Raw genomic sequence first — 6,000 nt, 5'->3', positions numbered from 1 at the left:
GGGAAAGAGGGCAGGAGTGAGGGAGGAGCGGGAAGGAGGCAGGCACAGAGGACGCAGCATGGGGGAAGCAAGAAGGGGGTGAGAGTGCAGTCCCCAGCTATGCAGGTGGCAGGTGGCTGGGACAAGGCTGGAGAAGCCAGAATTCCAGGAGGCGGGTGTGTGATGATGTCTGTGACTGCCGGCCCCACCCACCCTGCACAGTGAGGGTGGTCTTAGGTGCTCGTCTCCATCTGTCCTGTGGCTGTAACAAAAGCACCGAACAGGGTGGGCGGGGTGCTTAGAAACAGCGGAGACTCCTCCCTCTGGGTTGTGGAGGCTGGGTGTCGCCAGCGGAGTTGGGGTCTGCTGAGAGCCCATTTCCTGGTTCACGGACTCCTGACTTCTCACCATCACCTCACATGGTGGAAGGAACCAGGGTGCTCTCTAGGGTCTCTTTTATAAGGGCACTAATCCCATTCAAGGGGGCTCCACCCTTATGACTTAGTGACCCCCAGAGGCCTCATCCCTTACACCACCATACCAGAGGTTAGGCTTCCAGGTTTGGGGGGTCACGACATTCAGTCCATGACAGCGCTGTTGTAGAGACAATGGCCCCTGAGCCTCAGAGTCACCATTTTCTGTCCTCTGAGAAAGCGCGCATCTACTAATGCCAGTTCCGGTCGAGGAATTTTATTCACGAATACAGGGGAAGATGCATACTGACGACATTCCAGGCGGCTGTCGTTTGGGGAACACTGGACGGCCCATGAAGCATAACTCGGTTCTGATTGCTCCAGTCCGTGGCGGGGCTGGAGTGTGATAGCTTCAGTCCAGGATGCGCCAGCGGGATTGGGGTGCTGGCTGCATAGCTGGAAGCCGCCAAGGCCCAACTGGCCAGGAGTCCCGGACTTGCTTTTAGCCCACATCTAGATTTTACGGTAAATGCCCGGTGGCCCGTTTCCTGAAAGTACTCTGGAAGGCCACTGTGCGGAATTTCCAAATAAATAGTGACTATGGAGGAAGAAGACAATGAGAGGCGGACAGCTAACCCAGGCAGGACTCAGGGGCAGAGGTGCCTGTCAGGCGCTGGGAGGGGAAGCAGGCCCTCGGGCTCTCCCGGGGTCGTGCTGGGCTCCGCCGCCGCCGGCCGACCTCTCCCACCTGCGGGAGGCTGGCCGCTCTCCTTTAAAAGGATTCCCGTGGAATGCGATCTGGAAAAGCATCAAAGTCAGCGGAAAACAATCGGAAGATGGGGCGGGCAGGGGCAGGCCAGGCCGGGACACTGGAGGGGCCGGGGCGGTGGCCGGGAGGGGACCAAGGCCGGGAGCTCAGGACTACCCGGGGGTACCGGGATCCGCTGCCAAAGCACGGACAGCGGAAGTCCCGCCCCAGGCCTAGTAGGCCCGCCACTCCGGATCCGTCCCCGCAGAAGCCCCCGTTTCCCGTATCAAGGCCCCGCCTCCGCTCCTTCCTACCTCTGTTCTCTACGCGCCCCGCCCCTAGCGGCCTGCCCGCGGGTCCTGTTTCCCCTCCCCCTAGAAGCTCCGACCCACTCAGAGTTGCCGTTGCGCAGCCTCCTCCTGAGTAACGCCCCTGCCTGTGGACGCCACGCCCCGTCTCGTTGGAGGCCACGCCCAAACCCGACCACGCCCCCTCTGCCCCAACCCGCCGACCCCGCAAGCCCGGCTCTACAGGCCCGGGCCTCGCCCCTGCCCTGGCCCCGCCCCTTGCTCCGGGCGGCGAGGGCGGCTGAGTGAACCGTTGGGCGCGCAGGAGGCGCGGACGCGGCCGGCGGAGCGAGTGGCCGGTAGGTTGCGGGCCGGGGGCAGGGCCGCCCCGCCTCCGCTTTCTTTCTTCTCCGGGCGCGTGCTCGCGCCCTCCGAGGGCCCGGCCCCGCCCAGCGCGGCTGAAGGCTGCAGGGGCAGCCAGCCGGTCGGTTCTGCTGCTCAGGGCCGCTCAGGGCTTCTCGGGGACCCCCTCCCGAACACGGCCGCCGGCCACCCTCCTTTTGTTCCCTGCCCAAGTCAGAGGACTTGTCGTGGGCTCGGGTCTGGGTCGCTGCGAGGCCGGCGCAGTCCTGGGCGGCACTGGACGGAGGGAGCCAGGGTCGGGCCAGGCGGCTTTCGGGGCGGGACTCCGCCCACCGCCCGGCTCTCTGCCTGAGGGGTCCCGGTTTCCTGTGGGACCTAACAGGCGCCGCATTGTTTGGGCAGAGGCGTCTCCAAAGACCCAACTCAGCGCTCATCACCTCTGGTCCCAGATCTCCTGTACTTCGGGGGTTGTCGGAGGTGAATAGAGCAGCCCAAGAGTTGTGGGGTGTAGACAGTGACCCCAAAGTTGTGGGGTGTGGACAGAGCAGCCCCAGAGTTGTGGGGTGGGGTTGGCAATGGGTAGCCATGGTGCACCAGCCTGGAGCATGGCCCGAGTCAGGTACCTGTGCAGTCACAGCCTGCGGCAATGTTGAACACTGGTCAGGCACAGGGCCTACAGGACAGGGTCAGTGAGGTCTGCATGGAAGGGGGCGGCTGGCTCCCTGCCCCGTGGGAGGACTCTGGGACAGCCCCCTGGGATGGTCTGGGTGCGGAGGGAGAGGTGGGGTGGGGTCTGGAGAGGCTGGGTGAGAGCAGGAAGAGTCCCACGGGCTGCACGAGGGGTCTGAGGCTCAGAATGGGCAGTGGCGGAGAGGGTGGCGAGTGGGAGAGAGCGCTTTACTGTAGAAACATGGTCATCGTCATTGTGTGAGGTGTCATAAAAATGCCTCCTCGCCCTGCCCTGGGCTTTTGTAACTGAAGGTAATGGGCGTGTCGTGCCCGGCATGGTACTTTGGCCTTAGGTGTGCTCATTGGATGGGGTGGCCCACTGCTGAGGCGCCCACCTGCAGGCACGGGTGACGGGGGACAAGGGATGCTGCTGGCTGGAGGTCGCAGGGTGGTCTGCAGAGAGAAGGGTGAGGAAGGCTGTGGCCTCGGGCCATGGAGAGGGCTGGAGGGGGCAGGGTGGCAGTGTCCGGGCTGGAGGTGAGGAGGGAGGCACTGGGCCAGCCTGTACGGTGCACAAGAGGGGCTGGCAGCTCACGTGCCCAGGGTCAAGGGCAGGCCTCCTCTTTCCCTTGTCAGAAGGAGGGCGTCTGGGAGGAAGGGGCGGCAGCCAGGCAGAGGAGCAGCTCGGGCCGGTGAGGACCGAAGACGTGGCCCTGTCCCAGGAGGGGAATGCGACTTCTTCGGGAGGTAGGGCGGCTCAAGTTTCAGGATGGAGGCCGAGAGGAAGCTGGGCTCTGTGCCCACAGCCTGCGCCCCCGCGGCAGAAGGTGACAGCGTGTGTGTGTTTGATTTCACTGTCTTTTGACTTGAACGGGCCCCGAGGGAGTCCGGATGGAGGAGAACATGGTAGCTGCTGTGGCCATGCCGTGTGGGAAGCACAGAGCAGTGAGCTAGAGCGTTTTCATTTCCTTGGAACTGGGCGGCGTTCCTGTGCCACTCTACTGTCCAATTAGCACCACGTGACTTTCCTGTGGCTGCTGACACAGATCACCACCAGCTTCCGGCTGGAACACAGAAACGTGTTCCCAAATAGTTGCGGAGGCCAGGAGTCCAAAACGGGCCTTGCCAGGCTGAAACCTCATCGGAACCTCGGAGGGCTCCAGGGAGCGTCGGCTCCTGTCCCTTCTCAGCTTCTGGAGGATGTCCTCAGTCCTTGGCCCATGGCCTCACACCCCAGTGCCCACCCGCCCCTGCTTCCATGGTCCCCTCCTGCCTTCTTCTGCCTTCCATTCCATTCCCTGCCTCCGCTGTCTTCCCTCACATAAGGACACTTATGATTTCGTTCAGGGCCCACGGATCCTCCCCTGTGTTAGGATCCTTAAGTTAGTCACACCTGCCTGTTCCCTATAAAGTGACAGTCACAGCTCCAGGGACCTGGACCTGACGTCTTTGAGGACCACCCTTTGGCCTGCCACAGTGCTCCTGCCTTTAGTTCGGAAGGGTCTGAGGTCTTTCCCATCCCATACGCCCTCCCTGGTCCGCCGGGCAGTGTCTGTCCCAGGGGCTGCTGCTGCCGCCTCTGCGCAGAAGGGCTCTGCGCTGGACGGGAGGCTGGGGCTGTCCTGGGAGAGTGTCCCAGGAGAGCAGATACACCTGGCTTGGGCGTTCAGTCTGGTAGATGACTTGTTCTTTATTTTGGGGGGTTGGAGGCCACTGGCCCCTTTGGCTATCTGATGGAAACCAGAGTCTGGGTTCAGAAGTAGACACTCCATAATTTCCCCAATTTCCCCCTGCTTTCTTACAGTTTCTATTTCTCTGCTGAGCTATGCCATTTGTAATTGTGACTATGTTTTCCATTTACTCCGGGATCGCACTAGATTAACTGCTTTAAATTTCTTATTTGCTTGTTTCAAGCCCCGATTTATCTCAGGGTCCATTTCTATTGATTTCTTTTTTTCTTTACTGGGAGTCCTACCTTCTTGTGTCTTTGAACATCTAGTAATATTTGTGGACTGGACATCGTGGATGGTCCATTGCAGTGAATTCTTTTTTGTGTAGAGTGTTGATTTTTGTTCTGGAAGTTTCTTCATCTGAACTGGAACAGAAATCTCTACTGCATTCTCCACTTGGTGCACTTGGCCCATCAGCTGCCTCCTTCTGCTTCTTGGACTCTCCTTGTGCACTGACAGTTCAGGGACTGGCCAAGGACCGGGCTTGGTGCATGAGTGGACTTCAGGGCTCCAGCTACCTCCCTTCTGAGGGGTTGCGATGTCCCCCTCTTCCCAGGTACCCAGCCATGACCAAGCTGCATTCTCCGGCTCAGAGCTGAGGGGACTGCGGCTTTCTGCCCTTGCTCCAGTCTCCTGTGCACACACACCTCTCACCGTCTCATCCGTTGCAACCCTCCTCTCTTAGGGGGTGACTCCCAGTTTCTGCCTGTTCTTCAGAGCTCCCCAGGACCTGCAAAGAGCTGGTCTTGATACTTTTTTCCTGGTTGGAATCCTGTCGGCAGCGTGTTCTCCACCTCACCCTTGCGCTGCAGCGCCTGTCTGAAAAACGGAGTGGACAACAAGGCTGTGGTGAGGGCCCACTAGGGTGGTCAGCCGTCTGTGCGCAGACCCAGTGCCCCCAGGGCAACAGTCCGGGAAACACAGTCCTCAGAAGGGAGGGAAAGCCCACCCTCCCAGTCAGAGGGGAGCCGCCTTCTAGACAGAAGTCTCCGCCCCTGGTCCCTGATTGGCCTCTCCTCGTGCAACTGGGGCTGGGATCCTTGAAGTTTGATTGGTCCATAAGGCACTGTCCTGATTGGTCAGAATACAGTTACACTGATTGGGTGAAGCTATGTACCTCTGCCTGGATGGGGCCCGGGGTTGTGGCGGGGCAGGGGGGGCGGGTGCTGCTAGGCTTTTTTTTTTTTTTTTTAATTTCATCATTTGGTTTGTACTTTTTTTTTTAAGACTATTTATTTATCTTTAGAGGGGAAGGGAAGGAGAGGGAGAGAAACATCAATGTATGGTTGCCTCTCGTGTGTCCTGGGCCGGGAACTGGCCCACAACCCAGGCATGTGCCCTGACTGGGAATTGAACCCTGATACTCTGGTTTGTAGGCCAGCGCTCTGGCCTACAAACTACACCAGCCAGGGCTCTTTCTTTTTGTTTTAATTTAAGCCCGGTTAAGCTACCAGGAGCCCTTACATAGGCATCTTTTCTGTCAGGGTCCTCAGACCCAGGTACAGTGGTGGGGACTGTGTCTGACACACTGGGTGTCCGCAGTGACCATCTGCGGGGCACTGGTGGGTTTGTGCCCGGGTGGGTGGCTCAGGCCTTCGTGTCCAGCACGTGTGTACTGAGCCCCCTTGCACGTGTGTACTGAGCCGCCCTGTGCCAGGGCGTGGGCTCCTCGACCCCTCCTGAGCGCCGTCCCGCAGAGCTGAGCCCAGGGTACGTTGTCCCGGGTGACACTCCGGCAGAGTGGGGTGCCCAGACTGCCCCACTTACCAGAGCCCCTTGTTACCTGGAGTCCTGCCCGAAAGGACGGTTCG

General features: G+C 60.2%; 1 protein-coding gene across 3 annotated transcripts in view; it reads left to right on the top strand.

Moving 5' to 3' along the window:
- The first annotated feature begins 1,650 nt into the window (after positions 1–1,650).
- The window catches only part of RGS12 (regulator of G protein signaling 12), an 82,155-nt gene continuing 77,805 nt past the window's right edge, over positions 1,651–6,000 (top strand). For all 3 annotated transcript variants that reach the window (XM_037046586.1, XM_037046595.1, XM_037046603.1), the window contains exon 1: positions 1,651–1,786. The gene's annotated coding sequence lies outside the window, so the exon portion shown is untranslated. The remainder of the gene's footprint in view (positions 1,787–6,000) is intronic.

This window comes from Sturnira hondurensis, unplaced genomic scaffold (assembly GCF_014824575.4).
Source record: "Sturnira hondurensis isolate 20B ecotype Veracruz unplaced genomic scaffold, ASM1482457v3 Scaffold0000780, whole genome shotgun sequence".
Taxonomy (NCBI): Eukaryota; Metazoa; Chordata; class Mammalia; order Chiroptera; family Phyllostomidae; genus Sturnira; species Sturnira hondurensis.
Note: the sequence above shows the minus strand (reverse complement) of the source record. Positions and strands in the feature narration are given on the sequence as shown.